Source organism: Mesoplodon densirostris, chromosome 3 (genome assembly GCF_025265405.1).
Source record: "Mesoplodon densirostris isolate mMesDen1 chromosome 3, mMesDen1 primary haplotype, whole genome shotgun sequence".
Classification (NCBI taxonomy): domain Eukaryota; kingdom Metazoa; phylum Chordata; class Mammalia; order Artiodactyla; family Ziphiidae; genus Mesoplodon; species Mesoplodon densirostris.
This window is the reverse complement of record NC_082663.1, coordinates 40,946,333-40,973,615: the sequence shown is the minus strand read 5'-3', so window position 1 is coordinate 40,973,615 and position 27,283 is coordinate 40,946,333.

Genomic DNA, 27,283 nt, shown 5'->3' with positions numbered 1-27,283 from the left:
ACTTTTAATTCTTATTTAAAAGTTAAAAACAAAAGTATAAAAATAACTATAACTAAAATATGTTCATGGATACACAATATAAAGGGATGCAATTTGTGATATCAATAGTATAAAGTGGGGGAATGAAAAAGTACAGAGTATTTGTGTGTGGTTGAAGTTAAGTTGTTGTCAGCTCTAAAGAGATTATTATAACTATAAGATGCTTTATGTAAATCTGATGGTAACCATAAAGAAAATAGAGAAGATATACAAAGAAAGTGAGAAAGGAATCAAAGCATGTCAGTACAAAAAAATCAAAACATAATGGAAGACAGCAAGAGAGGAAAAGAGAGGGAAAAAAGCAGCAAGACAGACAGAAAACAATTAACAAAATGGCAATAGTAACTTCTTCCCTATCAATAATTACTTTAAATATAAATGGATTAAACTCCCTGTTATGATACATGTGATTTTTTGATGTAATTCTTGTGAATATATATATGTGTGTGTATATTCATATATATATATTCATATATATATATATATATATATATATATATATGATACAATAGGAAAGGAGTTCTTTGAGGCATGGTGTTAGCTCCATTAAGCATGAACTAAAGCCTAGACTGGAGATTGACTCCGTGCCTTATGAGGTTTCACTTTTTGTTATTGTTGTAACTTAGCTAAGATTGATCTTTGTGTGCTGATACAAATAAATGGAAAGATACCCAGTGTTCATGGATTGGAAGATTTAATATTATTAAAATGTCCATACTACCTGTGTGGCTGAACCACACTGACTCCATTTTGTTGGCTCCATCTTAGGTCTGCAGTACTACCTGCTCCTCTTTCTGTGTGACTGAACTTTAGCCTACTCACACAGAATGCAACCTAGCCAGATAAATTCCCTGCCAACTTTTACCCTTGCCTTTGTCTGATATGAAAACTGGAAGTGTGCCGTTTGCTGATGCATAGATAGTGAATGGTCAGGAGATCCCCCCATGGTGAAGAAAAATCCCCAGTTCCAGTCAGTGCAGATGTGCTTCTCACTTGGTAGTCAGATTCTATTTTTAGCTTTGTTCCCTTAAATCTCCCTATGCCCCTTTGGGCAGTGTGGAGTGCAGCTATGAATGCCTCTAGTTTGTTCATCCACCCAATCTTTCCTGCCTATGTGTAAGTTGCCCACAATAAACTTCATAGTTGCACTTTATGGAATTGCCCACTTCATATTTTGGTCTCCTCAGTTCAGAGGATATTATTCAATATCTCCACCTTCCAACGCTATCCAAAGTAGTGTACACATTCAATGCAATCCTTATCAAAATCCCAATAGCATTCTTTAAAGAAATAGAAAAATTAACTCTAAAATTCATTTGGAACCACAAAGGACCCCAAATGGCCAAACCAATCTTGAGAAAGAAGAGCAAAGCTGGAAGCCTCACACTTCCTGATTTCAAAACATATTATAAAGCTACAGTAATCAAAACAGCATGGCACTGGCATAAAAATGACATATAGGTCAATAGAACAGAATAGAGAGTACAGAAATAAACCCACACATATATGGTCAGACATGATCATGGACAAGTGTTCCTAGACTACATAATGGGGAAAAGATAGTCTTTTCAAAAAATGGTGAAGGGAAACTAGATATCCACACACAAAAGAAAGAAATTGGATCTTTATTTTATGTCATACACAAAAATAAAGTCAAAATAGATTAAAGACATAAACATAAGACCTGAAACTATAAAACTCTTAAAATAAATCATAGGGGAAAACTTTCACAATGTTGGTCTTAGCAATGATTTCTTGGATATAACACCAAAAGCACAGGCAATAAAGCAAATAGACAAATGAAGTATACCAAACTAAAAAGCTTGATGCACAGGAAACAATCAGTACAATGAAAAGCCACCTACAGAATGTGAGATATTGTTAAACCATAAACCTGATAAGGGGTTAATATCCAAAATATATTTGGTACTCGTACACCTCCATAGTAAAAAATAGACAAATAACCCTGCTGAAAATGGGCAAAGAGCTTGAATAGAAATTCCTCTAAAGAAGACATACAAATGGCCAAGAGGCATATGAAAAGATGTTAACATCACTAATGTCAAGGAAATGCAAATCTAAATCACAGTGAGGTATCACCTCACTCCTGTTAAGATGCTTATTATCAAAAAATGAGAAAATAACAAGTGTTGTCAAGAATGTGGAGAAATTGAAACTCTTGTGCACTGTTAGTGGGAATACAAAATGGTGTAGCTACTATGGAAAACACTATGGAGGTTCCTCAAAAAATTAAAAATAGAATTACTGTATTATCTAGAAATCTTGCTTCTGAATATTTGCCCAAAATAATTAAAATCAGCATCTCAGAGATACAGTTACATTACCAAATTCATTGCAGCAATTTTAGCAATAGCCAAGAGGTGGAAAGAATGTAAATGTCCATGGATGAATGAATAAGGAAAATGTGAGATATATGTATATATATATCTCTCTATATATATGCACACATATATATATTAGAATATTATTTGGCCTTACAAAGATATCCTGCCATTTGCAACAACATGGATGAACCTTGAATATATTATGCTATGTGAAATAAGCTAATGACTAAAGGACAGATTTTACATGATTCCACCTTTATGAGGTATCTAAAGTAGTCAAACCTGTAGGAAAAAAAGTTGAATGATGGTTGCCAGGGGATGGGGAAAGGAAGAAATGGGGAGTTGCTATCTAGAGATCAGTCATACTAAATAAAAAAGTTCTAGAAGTCTGTTGTACAACATTGTGTTTATAGTTAAAAATAGTGTACTGTACATTTAAAAATTGTTAAGAGGGTGGGTAGATCTCATGTTATGGATTTTTTACCACAATAAAATAAAAAAAGAAAATGAGGAAAACCATAAATATGGAAGACAGAAAAATAGTGGGCTATTGGGTCTTTGTGGGCAGGGGTTCTGCCATCTTGTTCACTCATGTACTCCCAAGGCTTCGAATGGAAGTATCACAGTTGTTTGATTCAAAAAATGTATTGACTAAAGGAAATTTAAGATCTGCATTGTTCCTAGGGGGAAAAAGGAAGAAAGGACAACCAAAACCCAAAGCATTTGCAAAAAACTTATCTAGAACTGGAAAAATAACATGCTCAAAATATTCTTGAGAAATACAGTGAAACCTTAAAAATTATAAATGTACTGACAACATTTGAATTAACATGGTGAAAGAGAGTGAGAAAATGGAGAAACGCTCCCAGTTCTAGTAAGATAAAATGCTGACATATCTTTACATATATTCTTTTTAGGTGTTAGAATGTTGATGTTGAATAAAATATATTAAAACTATGATAAATGTAATAAAAATATAAATCATAAAATATAATAAATATTAATGCAAATCTTTTGGCAAAGGGGAAAAAATGAGAAAACACGTGGGAAGCCCTCAAACTAACACTGATTTCCTTTAATATATAGAAGGTTATTATCCCCCATTTGTCTACAACTTCATGTTTTAAAGACTAAATGAATAAGGAACAAGGCTTTAACCATTGGGTGAAGTAAGGAGTTTAAATTGAGACCCCCCCCCCCATTTAAACTTGGGCCTTGGAAATTGTGCTCCTAAGAGACATGATAAAAACTCTGTTCTCTGTCATAGTGGATTTGAGAAATTAAAACTCTTGACCTGTGCTCTCCATAGGTTTAGGATTTAGATTTATACTTCTCACTTAGTTCAACACCCCAGATAAAAAATTAACGACAACAAAAAATGGATCTTTACCTGATGATGCCTCTCAGGTGCTTGGCAGAAACAAATGCAAAACCATTCTGGAAGGAACTCATACATATTTCTTAAAAATATATACATTAAAAAAAAACTTCCTTAAAGGTGAGCTCACAAACATACATAAATATATAATTACATACATGAAAGTATATAAACAATATGCTAACAACAGATTCCAAAAGTTCTGAGAACTTGAGGGTCCATAACAACAATGTCCCATGACCTTATATAGCATCTATATAATGACAAATCATAAATGTGTATCTCCAGCTTGACCTCTACTCTGAATGTTCATATATATGAGAATAATAATATATGAATAGTAATAATATATCACTACACTTATAAATATACAAATATATTATGAACTCAACATCTCCAATTGGGTATCTAATGGCCATCTCAAACTTAGTATGCCCAAAATTATTAATTTCTTTAAACTGCTCTTTTCCCTGTCTTTACCATCCTTAATTTCTAATTTTCTTTGTCCAAATATTTGTACATCTTCTAAGTCAACCTTTAAAATGCATTCTAAGTTTGATAACCTTTTACCACTTTCTCCAAGCTTACCCTAGACCAAGCCATTGTTAGCTCCTTGTACTCCTGCAGTAACCTTCTAAGTGGCTTCTTGTCTTCTACTCTTATCTGTCTTTCAGTTTGTTCTTTACATATAAACCATTCATTCAACAGGTATTTATTGAACATCTACTATGACCCAAGTACTCTTCTAGGTTCTTAACATACATTAGTGAATGAAAGGGACACATTTTCTATGCTTGCAGTGTACATATTTGGCGAGAATTTTTTTTTTAATTCAGATCATGTCATTCTTCTCAAAATACTCTGATAGTTCCTATCTCACTCGAGGCAAAATCTAGACTCCTTATAGGCATGAGGTCTTAAACAGTCTAAACCCCTTTAGAAAATTCCTGATCTCACTCATCTACTGTTTCCCTGTACAATTCAATTTCATCTACACTGTTTTTGTTTTTAATCTTCCTCTTGTATGTGAACCATGCTTCTTCCTCAGAATATTTATGCTTCTGTTCTCTCTGTGAAGAGTACTATTCCTTTTGTTCCTTCACACCATTCAAGTCTGATCCAATTTCACCACTCTCAGTGCTCCCATGATAACCATTTTAAATTGTGCTCATATCTACCTCTTGATCCTGATTTGTTTTTCTTTAGATAATTCATAATGTACTAGTATTTTATATATTTACTTGTCATACCTCCCTACGCCTGCAGTTTGTAAACTGCACCAAGGAGTACTGGGCCACCACAGTGAACTCACAGGGGCACTGCCGGATATTGTAAATATGTGAGGCCAACATCATTATACTTAGTATGTTTCAGAAGCCACATAAACTGCTAATTTGAGGAATATTCGTTTTAATGTTAGATCAATTACATTCTTTTGGGGTGCCATATTTTACAAAACTGGGTTTTTGTTGGGGTGACAGTGATAAAAATGCAAGTACCATGAAAAAAATCAATATGAACTAATAAATGAGGATGGTGGGCTCTAATGTAATTCCAAAGTCTGGGCAGTGCCCGACAGCTGCACACTTCCCATTACTAATTCATTGTGGTCATTAAAAAATAGGATAAAATATTTTTTCAACTTACGTGTATTATTGTTTTAAGTGATGTATTAGGACATAAATACATTGTTTAGACCTAAATACTTTTTTTTTGTTTTTAATTTATTTGGCTGTGTTGGGTCTTGGTTGCTGCGCGCAGGCTTTCTCCAGTTGCATCGAGCGGGGGCTACTCTTCGTTGCGGTGCTCAGGCTTCTCACTGCGGTGGCTTCTCTTGCTGTGGAGCACGGGCTCTAGATGCACAGGCTTCAGTAGTTGTGGCACGTGGGCTCAGTAGTTGTGGCTCGTGGGCTCTAGAGCGCAGGCTCAGTAGTTGTGGCACACAGGCTTAGTTGCTCCACGGCATATGGGATCTTCCCATACCAGGGATCGAATCCGTGTCCCCTGCATTGGCAGGCAGATTCTCAACCACTGTACCACCAGGGAAGTCCCTAGACCTAAATATTGAATAAATGGAACTGTTAGGTATTTCTTTTGGCCTAGGGCTGCTGCAAAAAATTACTGAGAAACTAAGAGTGCTGTGAACCAAGACAGTTCGGGAACATGAGCCCTAAACTATTAGGTTCACGCAGGCAGGGACTCTGTCTCTTTTGCCTTTTTCCTCAGTACCTAAAAGAGAATTGACATATAACAGTACTATAGCATTACTCAGAGGTAGCATTGAAGGACAGTAGTAAAAGGAAGTCTTCCTAGGGAGAAGGATTTTAGATATTTCTGGTGGTTCACTTTATGTGAAAGAGATGGCCTGAGGCTTGGATTGATACTGACTTACAGTGGCTAATAGTTTAGGTGGCTGATAAGATAAAACTGGAAAAGTGATAATTAAGAAATCCAGGTGAGAAGTATGTGGTTGGACCTCTCATAAGTGGAACAGGGTGTGAAGATAATAATACCTCACAGAATGCCCACCAGAGGCCATTCATTAAAAGGAGACTCATTAAACAGATAGACACGATGACCTATCCTGAAGATCTCAGTTGGTTTCTTTCCCTAGACAACGTTGATCAAAAGGCTTATGTACAAAGGCCTATGGACACAGGGATTGAAGCTCTACATTGGCTCAGCAACATGAACTTCTTTTCACCAAGGTTGTTCTGGCTTCTTTCCCAGTTGAGTTTTCAACTTGCCAACAGAGGACATTTCTGATCCCCTAACAGGGCACCATCCACCACTGGCAGGTAAATTACATTGTCCCCTTGTCCCATGGATGGGAGCAGAGATTGACACATTTTATGCAAATTAGGTTTCTTCCCTTTGGGTGGTGCTTCTGTCAAGACAACCATTCAAGAACATTAAGAATGCCTTACCTATCACGGGAATAAAATTCCATACAGCATCACTTCTAATCAGATGATTCATTTTATGCAAAAGAATTTCAACAGTGGGCTCTCCCATAAAATTATCTAGAAGCTTTATGAGGCTCAGCGGAACCTGGCTTTCATCACCCAGTAGCAACAGCTTTGATAGGATGAATAAATAGCCTGCTGAAGACTTAGCTGTGGTGCCAGCTGGGAGAAAACATGGGGCATTTTCCTACTGGATGTGCTATATGCTATAAACTTGTGGTCGATAATTGCTGGGACCATCTCATACCCAGAATTTGTTATTCTAAGGACAAAAGGGTAAAGATAGAAGTGGTCCCTTCATTATTCCACTAAATTACACATTGGAAAACATTTTGCTTATCTTCTCTGCTACCTTGGACTTCGTGTGTTTGGAAGTCCTACTTACTACTCAGGAGAGGAATCCTATCTGAGAACACTGTCATAGGTCAGATGAATTGGAAGTTGAGGGCTTTCCTGGGCTGTTTTGGGTATGTTGTTTAAACAAAAGGCTGAGAGAGGGGGCGTCACATAAAGTCAGGGAGAGTGATCCTGATTATCAATGGGGATATTGACTTTCAGCTATACAATCGAGGCAAGGAGGAACAAGAGCCCAGGGGATTTACTTAGGTACTGCTTAGCACTCTCTTGCCTAATATTCCTACCAGTGGAAAGCTATAGCAACTCCATAAAGATAAGATCACCAAGGACTCAGATCCTAGGAAAATGAACGTTTGGTTCACACCAGTAGGGAAAGGACACTGTCCAGTTTAGATGATGGATGACTAAAGCTAAGGGGAGCATGGAATATGTGATGGGAAACAAAAACTGAAATTATCAATTTGGGTCTCATGATCAGTTATAGAAGCAGGATTATAGCAGTGATTTTTTTCCTTCCTTCCTTCCTTCCTTCCTTCCTTCCTTCCTTCCTCCCTCCCTCCCTCCCTCTTTCTTTCCTTTTTTTTGTTTTTCCCTCTTTTTTCATTTTTTTCTGTTATTTTGCTATTTATTTTTTCCTTTCCTTCTTATTTGCTCATGACCTTTAGAAAAGAATACAATAAATTGTGAACTGAAATTACACAGCCATGATCTGAAAACAGAAAAAGAATATATGTTACAAGGCAAAATGTGTGGATTTTACAGGATATTTTCAATTTTCCCCTTCATATCTCTACCAGTTGACTCCTTGCTTATTTCTTTGGGAGACAAAACTATATGGACTTCATTATAGGATCCCCTTGCCTTTGGCTTCTGGTTGGGTTAGGCTTATGTGGGGTACCAGCAGGAGATTGCAGGGCAAGTGATGAATGAGGTCCTGTCTCCTTCCTTGTCTGCGCTGGCAGTAACTCCAACCCTCTATTTTAAGGCTGCATCTGCTGTGAGTTGTCCTTCCCTGTTTTACAACTACTCTCTAAGTTCCAGTAAACACTCCTTCTACTTGTCCATTCAGATCTTGTGCTAGGAACTGCACCAGTCCTTGTTAGTTTCATTTTTTTCCTACCCACCCATTTATAAATGGTTCTTTTATTAAATTCTCAAGTGTGCTATTTAAATGTGCTATATCTTACATGCCAGGACCCCAACTGATAAAAATAAATAAACTTAAGCAATAGTCTTTGTGGATATACATTGAGGTCTGTTTAGAAAACTTTGGGTGTTGTGGGTAGACAGTCCTACTCCAGAGCCTCTCTTTACTCTATAGCATCTTCAGGAAGTTTGAAAACACTTTTTTGAGGTCTTTGCCCTGATTCTTTAACTCAGACTAAAGTTTGATTACATTGTCTCATCCTTTCCTTCTATTTGCAAACAATTTCTCTGTTGTCTGCTGTCTTACTCAAGATGATGCAGTGAAACTGTACCCCATCTTACAAGGTCAGCAAGTGCCAGTCCATTTATCTGTGTAAAGCTTAGCCGAAGCATAAAATGATTAACAACTTATTACAGATGTTTATATTTGAATATTGTATGTATGAATATTATTTAGGCATACACAGTGTACTGATTATTGTATTTCAGCTAAACCAAGAGCCAAAAATAATTATCTCCTGGAGAATAATCAATAATCTCACTTCTTATCCATCTGCTAATGAACCTATATACTTCCCAATTAGATTTCCAATTAGTATTCCATTCTACACAGCAAAATAATTACCTTTTCTCTGACTTGTTCCATATTCTCAATGGAAAAAATTCCCTTTCATGTTTTCTTTATCCAAAATCTGAGTTTGAAACAAACTTTAAGCTCAAACAAATGGTACAATGGTTATTGGCAAGAAAAGAAAGAATGGTACAATGGTGTGCAGCAATAATGAAACACAAAATACTCAAAAGCATTTCAAGCAGGTGGTGCCACCTGTACCCATCTAATTCCTATCCTGACAGTCTGCCACCCACTTGTTAAAAGGATGGAGAACTTGATACTGGTTCAGTTTTGGTGGGGAAAGGAGCCTGTGGCTCTAGCTCAAGTACTAAGTCAGATATGGAGGAGGGGATTATTACTATTAGTGCCAGTGGATAATTTTCTTTCTGTGAAACAACTGTGGGGATCCCCCCAACAAATCTAGCTTTGATATTGGCAAGATATCAAATGCGAGGCTGGACACCTGTGGGCCAGGAATTCCCAGCTGTACTTGTTGTCCTGCTGTTCCAGCTGGCTGGCATTTCCTGACAAAGAGTATAGAAGAGGGTCTGGATGAGGGGGGAGATAATCCATTAGAGAAGCTCAGCCTGCTCTGAAATCAAGAAATATATTAGGAGATCATTTTAAGGGGTGTCATCTTTGGGGAACCCATAGGAGAAGAATGAACCCAAATAAAGGAGTATCTTTTAAGAAATTCCTAGGGTGTTCTTTGTTTCAATACCATTATGGTAGGGATGCTATGTGATCTGCTCTGGAAAGAAATAATGTGAAGCATGTTGAATGAATAAACACATGACTAATTGAATCAATCAATGAGTGTTATAGTTTTTTTTCCCCACATTCAAACACCATAATCAGGCTATACATGCAGAGTTCACTTTTGCATCTTTTTACTGAAGATGCTGTTGTTAAAGATGTTACTATGTCTGCCTTGTGTTGGGATATAAAATTCATCATAACTATTTCTGGCTCTGTTTGTGTTTGCTCATAGATGAATCACTTTACAATAAGCCTTAGATTCCCCACCATCTAATACTTCTGCACATCATTGCAAAGAAATTGGACTAATATTGTAAGAAAACATAGTGGTAGCTTTCCCAGTCACAGGAAAATCCAAGCTTCTCTGATAGATAATCTTAATCTGAACTTTTTTTTTAAAGAAGTAAGACCATGTGCCTTTGAGAAAATCTGTCTATAGATATTATTCCTCAGCAAATGATAATTTGCTTCAAGTTACTTTATGTTGATTTTCTTCAAGTTGTACTTCTTGAGTAAAATCACCAAGATAGGCCATGACTTAGCATAACCCTATGATCTCTGGCCATTGTTTTCTTTCTGGTCAATGACAGCAGAGGAAGAGAGTCATAATGGTGGTGATATCTTTAGATTCAAACTCAGCCCTTAGTTTATCCATTTCCCAAACACGCGGTCACTGATGGACAAGAGTATTTACGTCATATTCTCCATCTACCTAGGTGTTGCATCTGAAATCCCTTCTGGTTTGTGTGGCCATAATTATCTAACAATAGTAGGTAATCTATGGAATTATCCCATCTCCCGTAATAGGGAGAAGTAACAGGCAAAAGATGTCTCTTGGAGAAACTAAAGTAGCTAACATTATAACAGCAATTATTGAGAGCTAACATGAGTTATCCAGGTTTGAAGTAGTTAAAATTGTCTTTTATAAGGTAATGTGTTCTTCCGCTATTAAGTCATTTTGTTATTACCTGTATTCCAATCTTAGAGAAGGAAGAGCCTGACAGCCCTGGTGGTGTGAGGTCCAAAGTAGGATCCTGTTACTAAATTCCTTTTAGAAGCCTAGAATTTCTTCAAGAAAATGAATGTCTTATGCTGCTATATCTTAATGGATCAAAGGGGCCTGTAATTTGTGTAAAACATCTATGTACATGGCAACATATCAGAGTTCCATGTTAAAAAAAATCTTTCTAGTAGGGATATAAAGGGACTAAAAACCTAAGAAAAATAACAATGGAAACTTTATATTCATTTTCTAGGCAACCTATTCAGATTGTCGTGTGAAACAGCATTCAGCACCATACTTAAATCTCACACCAAGCAGAGTAACTAATCTCAGTACAGTGGTGACAGGTGCAAGCCTTATGGCTTTTTACTGTAGGTTCACTGGGAAACGGCACCTAATAATGCTGCCCAGGTTCATACTGATTCAGAGAATCTACTTTCTTACATCTTTAAGTCACAGATTTTCTAATTTTTTAGAATGATGTTTATTTCTATCAGTAATCATTCAGCTTGGTAAAAATATTTCCACTATTCTTTTTTTTCTGCTCACCCTGTTGTAAAGAATTTTTGTTGTTGTTGTTGTTTCCTTTTACTGCTAAAGGAATAAGACTGGTTTAGAGGAATGTGTGAAATGGTTATGTGCAAACCACTCTGAATTCGAATGTATTTAACATTTCTCCCAAAGAGCAATACTACCTAAAGCAAATGTTTATTTAACATTATGCATAGAAAAGATCAGGTGTGCACTACGACATATGCAAACAGATCCAATTATGTGTGTTATATTTGCAGATGGCCATGATGCCATCATTTATTTCTCATATCGTTCCTGCTATAGTGGTTCATTTTTATTTTTAAAGACATGAAAATTGTAGGATGAGGCTCTTCTTTTGGCCAGGTACAGATTTAGTCTCGTTTACTGGCTCTTTTATATCATAAGATACCTTTGTAATTTTGAAGAAGAGGAAATATCATTCATAAACTCCTTTTACTTCACAATCCAAACAAATGAATAGTGACCGTCACCCAACCCACGCCAACACACACACACACACACACACACACACACACACACACACAGAGAACATTATAATTTAACAGGAATTCACATTATTTCATAGTTAATGAATATTTTCACATTTGTTTACTTATGGAGTCACAGGGGTTGGGTGGAGGGGCTTAGGGAGGAAGAGGGTGTACTTGACTTATTATGACTGCTGTCCCCTCGTCCATCCTAAATTATTCTCCTACTGGAATCTCACCCTTAATTTTACCTGTCAGCAAATATTCTAAATAACCTATACTCATACATCCTTGATGGTCTGAAGAAAGCTCACCAAATCACTAACATAGATACTTTTATAATGCTGCCAATTAATGAGTGAAGAAACTGAGGCATAAAGAGGTTAGGGGACATTCTTTAGGACCAGGGTTGGCTTCATGGGCATGAGACCTGCTATTGTATAGGGCCTCATGCTCAGAAGGGTCCTGTACTTGAATTAGTGCTCAGTTGTTACCTACTTAATAATTTTTGAAAAAGGGTTTATGTGTTTTAACTTTGCACTGGGCCCCAAATATTATATAGCTGATCCTGTATGGATACATGACCAGTTAAGTGTAAATTGGATTTGCTACTCTTACAACAATATGATTTGAACTCAAACTCTTAAAATTTAATATCTATTGTTCATTGTTATCCTTGTAGCAGTTAGTATGAGCTGCATGGAATAGAAAACACAATTAGGACTCTGTATCAAGGCAGGATGACTGAGTGGCTTGATCTAATCTGGACTTAGCTTTAGGAACTGCTTATGGACCAGCTTTTGCCAAGGCATGTGGACATGTAGGAGTAAACTAAACTGCTGAGCAAAATTGGAACTTGTGAAGAAAGGAGGAAAGAGACTCTATATTAACAAACAACAGTATTTACCTCAACTCTGAATTTTTTACTTAGTAGGTTATTAGTACTTTTAATTGCTGTAATTATTGCAATAAATTATTTAGAGAAATGTTTTTCCAAGAGTAGAGCCTGTAGATTAATTTCACAAGTCTGCTATGGAATGAAATAATAATTTAGTAAATTTTTCATAACACTAAATTTATTTAATTTCAAATCTACTCTTTTCTCAATATCTGTCCAAATTTTAGTGTCACAACATTTTTCCTTTATAGAAATAACAATAGATAACAGATAAAAGACTTACTTGGCAAAATTAAGTTTGGTAATACTATAACAATTCTCTTATTATGATTATTATCATTGGAGTTATTTTTTGTTACTTTTACTGTTTATTGAAATCTTTGAAATTTAATAAGAAAAATTTAAAAATTTAAAGTAATAAATATTTCTGAGACAAAATTTGGGTCTTAAATGTGGTAATTAAGTGAATAATAATAATAAAAATAGCTAAAGTTTCTTGAATTCTTGAATGCTTCCTCTTTGCCTGGCATTATTCTAAGTTTTTATATGGCATGGAACTCTGGACAGTGGTATATTTCTGATCAAATTCTTGAATAGGTGATATATTGATAATAGAGGTGATACCTCTATTTAAAGGTAATGAAGCCAATGCTAGCAGAGAGGAATAAGTGCATGGTTAAGAACGTAATCTATCTGGATTCAAATTGTGCCACCACCACTTACTACCTGTGTGAACATTGGCAATTAATAAAAATTCTCAGTGCTTGAGCTTTTTCATAAATTTAGATAATATTAATAACCTCCCTAGTACCGTTATGTGAAGATTAACTGATTTAGTAAATAAAAAGCACTTTGAAGGAAGTCAGTCATGTCATATTGTAAACGTTATAAATGTGTTAACTACTACACAAGTCAGGGTTCCATCAGGGAAACAAATACTACCCTGCATGTTTCAAACAGAGAGAATTTAACACAGGAATTGATTACACTGGTGATGACAGAGTCAAGATGCCACCTATGGCACAGTGAGGCAACAGAGAGATTAGGAACAGCAGGAAGCTGCTCTCATAAGGCTGAAGGGATATGGATAGGAAGAGAGGTTAAGGGAACTTAGAGATAATTCACCCAAGAGAAACTGTAACTAGACCAGAAACTCTGGAGTAAGTTGAAGTTATGGAGAGGATGGTTTGCATCTGGAGTCACTGTCCAAAGGAGGAGTTGAACTATTCTAGCTTCTCCTGTTCTCCTAATCTCCAGTTTTCCACCTGTGTCTCTCCTGAGCCACACCTAGCTAGAAGTCAGCAATGCAGGCACCTAGGGAGCCTACAGAAGCTAGCCCTCCTACCATACAGAGCAGAGCAGCTGAACTGTGAAGAACTAATCTGTGAGCAAACAGAGCCAGTGCTGGTGTAGGTACTGCTGTTATCACCTCTTTAGGTGAAAAGTACCTTGGGAAAATTATAACCCTACTTGTGGTCTATTTTTTGTGATAAAAAGATAAATAAGATATTCATGTTTATCAGTTTATACAATTTCACATGTAAATTTATGTTTTCTTTAAACTGCCTTAAAGTTTTTTTTTCTTTCAGGATGTATTCATGTCTATTATCTCTTGGTAGAACATGAGGTAAGATAAAAGGCAACTATTATATTCTCTTTGCAACTGAAAAAGTTGAGTGTTCAAGTTTATATATCCAATTATTTAAGGCTCCTTAGTGGGAAATGGGGTGGATTCCTTTCATTTCTGTAAACTTTAGTCCATTAGTCCTAATAAGAGTACAACTGTAGATTGTTATTTTAGGTTACATATTAAAGTGTTCTTTCTGCTAAGTAACCTCTATTCCTACAGATATTTAGCATTCTGAAGAGCTGTAGCCTGGAGACGTATCTAAATAACTATCTATCTATCTATCTATGTATCTCCGGTGTATGCAGCTGTTATTTTTTCCCTAAGGATTCTGGTAGTATAATTTTGCAAAATAATGTTTTTTGTTTTGTTTTTAAATTTAAATTTATACATGAGTATATGATGAATTCCTTACATATTGGGTTCTATGATTTTTATATATTTGTTTTTCAAATTCAAGTGTATTATCTTCAAATAGCCCAATTTTTGACCTCTCAAATTCTACTGAAGTATTTTATTTGATCTCTCAGCAATGGCTCTTTATATTGGAAAGACTTTCATGGAGCAGGAAACCTGGTAAATTATTTTAAGAGTTAGTATAGCATTTTACTATTTTTAATTTTTTTATATTTAAAATAAAAAAATTTTAAATCGAATATTTACAATATTGTGTTAGTTTCAGGTATGTGAATCAGTTTTATATTTTTCCCAGTTATTTTCCATTATAGCTTATTACAAGATATTGAATATTGTTCCCTGTGTCATACAGTAAATCCTTGTTGCTTATCTATTTTATATGTAGTAGTATCTTTTAGTTCCATACTTCTAATTTATCCCCCGCTTTCTTTCCCATTTGGTGACCATAGGTTTGTTTTCAATGTCTGTGAGTCTGTTTCTGTTTTGTAAATAGATTCATTTGTATTATTTTTTAGATTCCACATATAAGTGATATCATATAATATTTGTCTTCCTCTGTCTGACTTACTTCACTTAATATGATAATTTCTAGGTCCATCCATGTTGCTGCAAATAGCAATATTTTATTCCTTTTTGTGGCTAATATTTCATTATATATATACACACACACACACACACACACACACACATACACACACACACACCATATATTCTTTATCCATTCGTCTGTTGATGGACACTTAAGTTGCTTCCATGTCTTGGCTACTGTAAATAGTGCTGCTGTGAACACTGGGGTGCATATATCTTTTTGAATTAGAGTTTTCATCTTTTCTGGATATAGGCCCAGGGGTGGGATTGCTGGATCATACGGTAACAGTTTTTAGTTTTTAAAGAGACCCCATATTGTTTTTCCAGAGTGGCTGCACCAATTTACATTCCCATCAACAGAGTAGGAGAGTTTCTTTTTCTCCATACCCTCTCCAGCATTTATTATTTTAGACTTTTTGATGATAACCATTCTGACCAGTGTGAGGTGATTCCTCATTGTGGTTTTGATTTGCATTTCTCTGATAATTAGCAATGCTGAACATCTTTTCCTGTGCTTATTGGTCATGTATGTCTCCTTTAGAGAAATGTCTACTGAGGTCTTCTGCCCATTTTTTAATTGGGTTGTTTGTTTTTTTGATATTGAGTTGTATGAGCTGTTTGTATATTTTGGAAATTAACCCCTCATTGGTTGCACCATTTACAAATATTTCCATAGGGTGTCATTTCATTTTGTTTATTGTTTCTTCTGCTGTGCAAAGCTTTTAAGTTTGATTAGTTTATTAGTTTATTTTTTTATTAATCAGTTTTATACACATCAGTGTATACATGTCAATACCAATCACCCAATTCATCACACCACCACACCCATCCTCCTGCAACTTTCCCCCCTTGGTGTCCATACATTTGTTCTCTACATCTTTGTCTCAATTTCTGCCCTAAAAACTGGTTCATCTGTACCACCTTTCTAGGTTCCACATACATGTGTTATATACGATATTTGTTTTTCTCTTTCTGACTTACTTCACTCTGTATGACAGTCTCTAGATCCATCCACGTCTCAACAAATGACCCAATATTCCATTGTATATATGTACCACATCTGCTTTATCCATTCATCTGTCGATGGGCATTTAGGTTGCTTCCATGACATGGCTGTTGTAAATATTGCTGCAATGAATATCGGGGTGCATGGGTCTCATTGAATTATGGTTTTCTCTGGGTATATGTCCAGTAGTGGGATTGCTCTATCATGTGGTAATTCTATTTTTAGTTTTTTAAGGAACCTCCATAGTGTTCTCCATAGTGGCTGTATCAATTTACATTCTCACCAACAGTGCAAGAGGGTTCCCTTTTCTCCACACTCTCTCCAGCATTTGTTGTTTGTAGATTTTCTGATGATGCCCATTCTAACTGGTGTGAGGTGATACCTCATTGTAGTTTTGATTTGCATTTCTCTAATAATTAGTGATGTTGAGCAGCTTTTCATGTGCTTCTTGGCCATCTATATGTCTCCTTTGGATAAATGTCTATTTAGGTCTTCTGCCTATTTTTGGATTGGGTTGTTTGTTTTTTTAATATTGAGCTGCATGAGCTGTTTGTATATTTTGGAGATTAATCCTTTGTCTATTGATTCATTAGCAAATATTTTCTCTGATTCTGAGGGTTGTCTTTTCATCTTGTTTATGGTTTCCTTTGCTTTGCAAAAGCTTTGAAGTTTCATTAGGTCCCATTTGTTTATTTTTGTTTTTATTTCCATTATTCTAGGAGGTAGATCAAAAAAGATCTTGCTGTGATTTATGTCAAAGAGTGTTCTTCCTATGTTTTCCTCTAAGAGTTTTATAGTGTCTGGTCTTACATTTAGGTCTTTAATCCATTTTGAGTTTATTTTTGTGTATGGTGTTAGGGAGTGTTCTAATTTCATTCTTTTGCAGGTAGCTGTCCAGTTTTCCCAGCACCACTTATTGAAGAGACTGTCTTTTCTCCATTGTATATCCTTGCCTCCTTTGTCATAGATTAGTTGACCAAAGGTGCGTGGGTTTATCTCTGGGCTTTCTATCTTGTTCCATTGACCTATGTTTGTGTTTTTGTGCCAGTACCATATTGTCTTGATTACTGTAGCTTTGTAGTATAGTCTGAAGTCAGGGAGTCTGATTCCTCCAGCTCCATTTATTTCCCTCAAGACTGCTTTGGCTATTCGGGGTCTTTTGTGTCTCCATACAAATTTTAAGGTTTTTTTGTTCTAGTTCTGTAGAAAATGCCATTGGTAATTTGATAGGGATTGCATTGAATCTCTAGATGGCTTTGGGTAGTATAGTCATTTTCACAATATTGATTATTCCAATCCAAGAACATCGTATATCTCTCCATCTGTTGGTATCATCTTTAAGTTCTTTCATCAGTGTCTTATAGTTTTCTGCATACAGGTCTTTTGTCTCCCTAGGTAGGTTTATTCCTAGGTATTTAATTATTTTTGTTGCAGTGGTAAATGGGAGTGTTTCCATAATTTCTCTTTCAGATTTTTCATCATTAGTGTATAGGAATGCAAGAGATTTCTGTGCATTAATTTTGTATCCTGCAATTTTACCAAATTCATTGATTAGCTCTAGTAGTTTTCTGTTGGCATCTATACTATACAATGTATGTGCTATTTTTATATTTGTTTATTTTTGCTTTTATTTCATTTGCTGTGGGAGACTGATCTATGCTATGATTTATGTCAGAGACTCTTCTGCATATGTTCTCTTCTTGGAGTTTTATGGTGTCATGTCTTATATTTAGGTCCTTAAACCATTCTGAGTTTATTTTTGTATATGGTGTGGGGGAGTGTTCTAATTTCATTGATTTACATGAGGCTTTCCAGTTTTCCTAACACCACTTGCTGAGGGGACAGTCTTTTCTCTGTTGTATGTTCTTGCCTCCTTTGTTGAAGATAAATTGACTGCAGGTGTATGGGTTTATTTCTGGGCTCCTTATTCTGTTCCATTGATCTATGTTTGTTTTTGTGACAATACCATGTTGTTTTGATTACTGTAGTTTTGTAGTATTGACTGAAGTCTGAGAGAGTTATGCCTCCAGCTTTTTTCTTTTTCCTCAGAATTGCTTTAGCAATTCTGGGTCCACATAAATTTTAGGATTATTTGTTCTAGTTCTATGAACAATGTCATGGGTAATTTGATAGGGATCGCATTAAATCTGTAGATTGCTTTGGATGGTATGGCCATTTTAAGAATATTAATTCTTCCAATCCAAGAGCCTGGATAATATAGTATTTTAATGGTTAAACAAACAATAGGCAAGAAAATGTAAATTTCTGATAAGATACCAGTTTAGCTACCTTCAATTTTTTCATTAACATTTCAGTCTTAGGAATTGAATAAAAAGCCACTAAACCAATGTAGCATTTTTAGGTATGCCAGAAGGTTAGGATTTAACGTTCATAGACTCTTGGTTTTATTTGAAGGTAGATGACCTCCACAAATTTGAAGGCTTCCCTTTAGAATATGAAGTTTTCTACCTAATCATCCCCCACTTGTGAGAATACAAGGCCTTTAGGATCCATTCCACGGATCCCTTTTTGATATAAATAAGTTCAGTATATTTAAGATACAATTAAATTTTAGATTCTTAAAACATTATCTTAAATAATTATTCTCTCAATTATCATAGAGCTGTGCTAATTCTAAATTTATTTCATAGAAGAAGAGGAAAGGTTCCTTTTATTCAATATTACACATTTATAGGGATCACACTGCAGGGTTGCTTGGACACAAAGTAGTACAAGTGTTTAATGAGATGGCTTATGCACAATATGTCAAACAATGTCACAGAATCACAGTGTCACTGTTTCATTCTTAGGATGCATAACCTGTCCAGTGTGCCTGGGTCAAGAAGACTTTAAATAACAGCCACTAAGCTATACCCTACTGACTTTCATGCTTTATTACTGAACCCCCCGTATTAGGTCTGCTTGGTCATTATTTTAATATTAAATTTTTCTCCCAGAGGCACAGATTCCCTCATGGTAGATTCTATCATTGCTTTTTCTGCATCCTTTTATCCCAGTTAACTTTAAGCCAGTGCAACAATCATGAACAGAGTTAGTTTACTTTAGGAAAATACATATCATTACATATACCAGGAGAAACAAATCTTATGAGGTGTAAATAGTACTTGTAATGGGGTTAAACCAGCGCTAAGCACATTGTATGCACCAAGTGCTTTCTATTAAATGATTGCATGTATAAATGAATGAACAAGTTAATGGATAAATGAATTGAACTCCATCCCAGATTTATTTGAATCTTCACTCCTAGACCAGTAAGTAACCATAACAATACAAAATAATTATTTATATATTTTCTCTCAAAATAAAAATTATTTTCCTTAGGAAGCTGATCTGGTTTAAGTTTGGTAAATAAGCCCCAGTCTTTCTCCCACTCATAGACCCAGACTGGTTTTTGACATCTGCAACTCTCTTGGGATGGAACTTAATGCTGGTCCACATGGTTATACCAGTGTTGAAGTTTCAACCTGGAAGCTGGTTATTTCCAGACATAGCCCACCGTCCATAGTTAATACTGTTATTCATAAATATGTCTGATTAGCCCACTACAGTTTACATGCTTTAGAGGGAGAAACTAAGCATTATGTATCTCTTTACTAGAAATTTGCATCATAAGGATTTGTACATAGTTAATAGTTAATAAAATGATATTCTAATTATACAAATAAAACAAGGAATGATAGCTTATTATATTTCAAATTTTTATCTTTAAGAATAACCTATCATTAGTGGAATATTTGGACTTAACCTATTGACAATGAAATAATTGTTTTATATATAATGAAATTCTCCTGAAGTTCTGTTTTCTACTTTTATATTTAAATCCTCAGATATGAGACTTGATAATGAGAAAATACTCAAATCCTTGAAGAAATTTGCGTGAAAAATTCCACAAAATATAAATTACTTTTATGAATCTTTATCTATAAATTAAAATTTTTATGCATATTTAAGACTTTTCAAAGACACATGATAAGAATTGCAAGTTAAACAAAAGAAACACTCAAATGCAGTTTAAAATTTGGTGGCAAAAGTGCTTCTGTCTAAAGGTGCTAATCTTGCATGCATGTCTAAATAAACAGAAGGTATTTTCCAAGTTTTTATGATGGACTTTTTTCAGTTTCTTTGAAAAAAAAAAAGGAAATATCCTAAGCTTTCAGGAAATAAAAAAAAAAAAGAAAAGGAGTTTAAGCTCATAAAAAAAAAAGTATTTGTGTCCCTGCTTAATGTTCATGTCATCAGTTAAATTAGATGTGACAGGACCAGTAAGCCTGGAGATTTTCACCACTACTGTGATTGCCTTGAAGTATTTTGTCTCCTTAGAATCTCTTTGGCTCCATTTCCCAAGGAAGTTGACTCCATGTTAATCCTGTTGACTCTTTCACAGCGGTTTTAAACAGTCTGCATCCAGCCCCAGGGAAGAGAATGCTTCTCTGAAGACTGCTAGCCCATTTAGACACCCAACCATCATCCTTCTCCTTGGAAAGAATGCTAATTACAACAAGGGATTGCTTATATCTTAACACAGCGGTGAGAGGTGAAAGAGTCAATTACTTATTTAGGGATTGTGTATGAGGTTAAAGAGTATGCCCTCTCAAAGGCCTTTAAACTGAGAATTGCCACATTCAAAGAAGAAATGGCTTAAAATGGTGATGAAGCAAGGCAACGTATTTTCATCACTCATAACACAAGCATACTTTATAAGCAAGCTGGTGTTTGGTTGACTTCTAGGGATCTGAACTCTTTATCATAATACACAAGATACTTGTTCAGTAGGTTGACCTTCAATTCTTAATTTAATTATTATCACTTTAAAAGTACCATTTGAGTAACTTGCTGTTAAATTACACCTAGGTGAAGATTTTAAACTTTACCCTGTTTTTCCTTCTATGATGAAAATATTGGTGTTTGCTTTTATGCCTCTTCACCATTTATATAACTTTTAAGGTAGATGATTTATTTAAATAGTAAGGAACAAGAATCTCAAAGGAAATGAATGAATAATTTTGAAATAAATTACTACTAAGAAAACATGTTTTATTAATAACCGAGATCATAACTTTGGATGATGAGTGACAAAAGACTACAACTTAGTAGGAAAGAATTGCTTTTGAAGGGTAGAAAATATTCCTTGAGAGATATTCAGCTAGAAGGAGAAGTATACACTTTAAAGCAATACTCTTATATTACCTAGGATTTAAATACATTTAATTTTTATATTGTTTATCATGATTATTATTCAGTTATCTGATTTCTCTAATTGTATTTCCAGTATGAATGTGAAGTAGTTATTGAGTAAGATAAAATTATTACTCTGTAAAACATTAACCCATATTTATAGAGCTTTCATCAGTTTTACAGATCATTGATAGACCATCTGGTTTCTAACAGATTTCTACTCGAGATGGTTATGTTTCTCATCTTTAATTGTTATCCCTTCTAATGTAACAAAATAAAACTGAAAAAAATTCTCATGGGATGTATTCATAGAAGGCCTTTTAGTAAATAGTAATAATAGCAACTTAGACTAAACTATTTGTAGGGAAAGGTAAAAGCTGACATTCCTTCCCAGGAGCGACGTTTAAGCAAGGGGGCAATTTGAGATACTGTTGGTACATTCCAGAACTCCCCTTGGTCTTAATTAGAACAATTGAAAGAAACTGTTAATTTTGATCAGCTGGTGAAAAGCCCTGCTGTTGCAGTCAGTCATTTCTATGGAGTTCAACTTTCAAGTTCATAAGCCAAAGGGTTAGATTAAAGGATTTTTCCTCCCGGTAAATCATTAGCACAAATGCATCATTTCAAAATTAATACTTTAAGATTGAGCTGTATTTTAAGGTTATAGAGTTGCTAGTTTAAAATGTGACACACAATGTATGAGTAATTCATTTCACAGTGGGTAGTATATTTTTAATTTCCATATTTAGAGCTAAATAGAATATTTTAATTTGTGGAAAATCCATCTTTGGGGAACATGTGCTGATATTCATGCTATACATCTACATGATAATAAAAAATATTTTAGGATAAAAAGGGACTGTAGAAAGGCCACACAATATGTTACAAGGGGCTACAGTGAAGGGAAAAATAAAGCAGGAATGTGATGGGTGATGTGCCTTCAACAACTTTTATGTTTGTAACATAAAACTAAACCATGGGGTAGTGAGAAGAGAAAGCAAGATAAGACACCACACACAATTACCCAGAGGAAAAGTTGCAGCATAAGATTTCTCATGGACTGACACAGCAAGCAAAGAGGGTCTCAATATGCTTACCCAAGAGATCTAGCATTGATGGTTGACAAGTCAGCTGTTGGTATTTTTGATTTGCTTTCCCTTTCTATGTGGATGGTGATTACTTTTGCTACCACGGTGATCTCCAGGTATGTGCACTTGATGGTACATGCCAGGTGCTCTCAGATTGATGAGGACAACACTGGAGCTTCTGGGTATATTTGTTTTTTTCTTTCGTATTTTTCTGTATGGTTTAGAATGTGAATATTGTATTAATACAGTGGTTCACATATATCTGTTCACATTAAATACACAAATATAATGGTGCACAATTGAAAAGGTTTGGAGGCTACTGATCTATGTAATGATTAGGTGTCAGTTACGATCAAGGTCACTTCACGCCTAACATGTAGATTCTAAGCCTGTGATTTTGTGACTATATATTTGTATACAGATTCGATATCTAAATAACTGTATATCTATATATTGCGCAGAGGGAAGGTTTCCTGTTAACTGCTTAGTAACATCAATTAAATACAAGTATTTATGTACACACCTCCACTGTCTGGCCTGAAACTTGGGTGCATATCTCATCTCATCTTTGAACACTACGATTCTTGATTAATCTCTGTTGAGACGGAGCGTTTCTTAAGAAGTTACAGACATAGTTTCATTTGCCTACAAAGTTCAAAAAGCATAGGCTATTAGGACAATTGTTAAATATCCATTTGTATCTCTGTAAGCATCCTTAAGAGGTAATAAGTAAGGAAGAGCCAATGTAAAAAGCAACAGCGTCTGGATGAATTCACCAAGTGTAGAGGCTGAGGGGAACTAGAGGCTGGATACCAGAAGAAAGTGTACAAAACTGCTCAACCCGACTTCGCAGGGAGTTCATCACTGGGCGGTCTCAAGAATTGTACTGGTGGAAGCCAGCCTCAAAAGTTAATCAGTACACATATTTTAGTTTCTCAGTTGGGGCAATGCAGGAAAGAATAGGCTATCTCCTCCCTTTTCCCCAGATGGATACTTACCGGAACATAGGCTTTTGTGTACAAATTAATAAGAACTTTCTGGAATGGTCAGTTCACGGCTTCTCTATGTGCACTTAGGAGAGTAACCACTAAGGTATATGTGGCCCCTTTTGCTTTCTAGTGGATAGAAGAGGGTGTTTCTTAAGCCAAGCAACAGGCATTACCTGGGGAGATTGTTTAATAATGCTGGAGCTCAGGGCATTTCCCCAGATTCTGAAATCTCTAGTGTTACCCAGGAGTCTTCCCTTTCAAAAAGCAATCCAGGGGATTCAAACAATTCTACAAAAATGCTTTTCTCTAATCCCTTATTCACATTTTTAAGCATTAGAAGTATTTTGGAATTCTCAAGTGTTTGAATTTTAGAATGGTGATATGGCATATGGCATATATCATATATTACATAATATGCCCAGTAGGTCCTGGGGTAACATGCCAGTATCAGTCAGGGTTCAGTCAAGAAAAGAGAAATCTCACTAGGTGCTTCAACACTGGAAGTTTCATGTACAAGATGGGTTATGCAAGCGTTGAAGAGATGAAAGAACAAAACAAATCTCTAGATCCAGAGAAAATAACAGCAAGAAGAGTTTATGGGAACTTAGAAGGTTAGAAAAGGGCATTGCCCAGCTGGAGCTATGAGGCTGATTCTGGAGATTTCCAGAAGAAACTGGAGGTTGGAACCAACTGTGGAAGTGGTTCTGTTGGAGCAGGAAACCACAGAAAGAAGCAAGGCTCCTCCCCCGTTTCTGCCTCACATTACTGCCAGTTACCAGTAAAACAGAGTGAGAAACCAGTTGGCAAAGGAGAAAATCTCAGCCCCAGATTTTCAGAGCCAAATATGGAAGGGTGGATTGGAGTATGAGACAATAGCTTAATGACAGATTACTATGTCTATAACAAAAATCATGACTGTTCACCCCAAGTAGGAACGATAAATAAATGGTGTAACATCTGTTCAGTTGACGTTTTGTAGCCAAATGAGTTGGCTGCAAATAAAAAAATAAATTAGAGCTTTCTGGATTCTGAAGTTATGGATAAAGCAGTGTGGACTTGTACTAGTATTCTGGGTTAGAGGGAAGCACCTTCTCTGAAATTCTTCCTGAAAGATTTTTCCCTAAGCACACATTTTGCTCCTTTACTGACTGTAAGCTCAAGAGAGAGAGAGTGACTTGTTTGAGGAGAATAACTAGGCACACTCAGATCATATCTGGCCTTTTCCTTCCTCCTGAGTACAAGCTTGACTCCAGAAACAACGAGTTCCCTTCTGCTCCTTCATGTCATAAATTGGACCCAAGAAGGCTCCTTCTATGTGGGAAATCTTGTCCTAGTTCAGCTTTGCCAGTCACTGGAATTTAATAGTGCAAGCACGTGTGGCAAAGAGATCTAAAGCCACATCTACCATTTGGCCCCAGACAGTAATAAAGATGATATTTTTGCCTCCTGATTTACTTAGTAGAGAAGGTAGAAAACAGTGGTATAAATATTTGGGGATCTCTAAGAGAAGTTATTGTTTTATATAGTAATGCAAATTGCAAAGCTCATGAGAGAGAAGGCACTTTGCAAATACTTTCTACCTCTTGATGGTAGTAGCTAATACTGTCCTTAAAAATTGTTGGTTCTTGGGAGATGTATGCAATGAGGTTCTGTCTTACAAGTAAAATATAGTCAAATAGGTTATCAGGTGTGTTGAAATTTACACTGATGAGGAAATCTAATCTGGTTGGACTTGACTCACTCTGGAATCTTCCAAAACATGGAGCCCCCAAGCCTCTTCCCATCCAGCACTTATTGTGTTGCTGATATTCTGAGATAATATCTAGAATTAATGATTCACACTTGGGAAATGTAAAAATAGGATAAGAGAGATAGATCCAGGATGAGGACCTAGCCTATGAATGGAGTGAAGTTTCAGGTAAGGAATTTTGAAGAAGGAGTTGGGGGACAGTGCCAAATCTGAAAGCAGGGAAAGGTGATTAGGAACTGGAGGCCCATGGGGAAGCAACGCCTTTGTGAAGAAGAGTTTAACCTCTCAGCTGGTAGCCCTTTGGATCCTAGAGGAAAAATCTATTTTTATTAACCTTGAACCTTTGACCAACTTTAACCATTCACCACCTTTGCTAAAATCCCACTTATAAATAGCCCTAACCCCCAAGTTTAAAAATTGTGTACTATATTTATTTGTCAAGAGAGTCACCTTGGATTAATCGAGGGGATGGTTTATAATCTTGAAGTGTGATTTTCTTATTTATATTCATCTGCTGTTGCCTGTTAATTCTGCCTTGCACTCTACACTGCTACCGAACTCAGGTTCAGCAGCTCACTGCTCAAAAGCCAATACATGAGAGGGAAGTGTTGGTAGAAATGAAAGTTTGCTTTAATCAGAAGCCTGGAAATCTGGGGAGAAGGCAGACCCATGTCCCCAAAACAAACTCCAAACTGCTCAGACATGACAGTTTTTAAAGGGAAAAAGGGGAAGTGAACTCAGTTAATCATCGAGGCAGAAGGTTAGGCTCTGCCTCCTTTTCCAGGCTGGCTGACTCCTCATGATCTTTCTTCAGATGTTATCTTGCCCCTTCATGGGCTTCCTTCAGGCTTGCTAAGGGGGCTGTTGTGAGATAGAGAGCTAGTCATTCTTTAACTACTTAATTCTTCATTTCTACTTCTTTTAATCTACGGAAAGAATCAACAGGTTAGGCAAGGTATTGTGTGCAATTAGTAGAGCATAAGTCAGGAGTTAGGTTAAATGTTACCTAGTGATTGCATTTTTATAATTAAGGTTTAAGGGGAACAGAAATAGGCAAACAGGAAAGGGGCAAAAAGGCTGTTTACAAACCCTCAACCGTCAGACATCATTCCATTTCTATGGGATTAGGGGTGAAGGTCCATCTTCTGTAACTTCATGATGTCATAGGGCACCTTATTCTTAGAGTGGAAGGTGTCAACATGAGTGGGTCGCGTCTCCTTGCTGACATTTTTAGATGCCTGCTCACATACCTGGGCAGAGCAAGCTACAATTATTTTGATGCCCACAAAGATATAGATTATTATTGCTCATAATGTTAATCCCATTATCCTGAGGCCAGTTCTTGGAATTGTGCTAGCCATAGATTTAGTACTGCTCAAGATGGAGCAGCTTATATCATGGCTACAGTCTGGTCATCATGCAATTAGCTTCTTCCCTCTTGTGGCAGTTATAGTATCTGTAAAACAACTCAGAAATATGCATCAGACACTGAAAGATTCTGTAACTCTATTTTCCTAATCATTAACTGCTTGAGCTTGCTTTTTTGTGACTCAGGGAGACTTCAACTTTTCTACAAACAAGAGGCAGGGGGCATAGAAGGGCTTTTGTACTTGAGGGAGTGTGGCTGCAGTGTTCTGTTTGGCTTCAACACTACTGCTAGTTTGTACTGCATGATGTTCTTCTACTGTTTTCTTGTACCTACATGCCTTTATGAGACTCTCTCTCTAGAAAGTCTCTTTGTATCTTCACATGATCAATTTGTCAATTGTTATTTAGCTTTAAAATTTTTTCCCATCTCCCACACTTGAGTCTTAACATCCTTAGATTTGACTATAATAACCTGTGCTTCCTCATGTTATAGCACTGACTTCTGGTTTCTGCCCTAATGTGGAAAGAGATTAGAATTCATCATTCCTTTCCTTACAAGAGGAAAAAAATTGGACAAATGAAAATCAGTGACATATTGGTTCTATCAAATAACTGAGGTACAGGGCAAACTGCTACTCCAAAATCTAGAGAGATAGACTCACACCAAGAAACATAGTTGAGATCTACTTATATGGAGCATAAGTTTGTTGGAGACTTACACTGGTAGG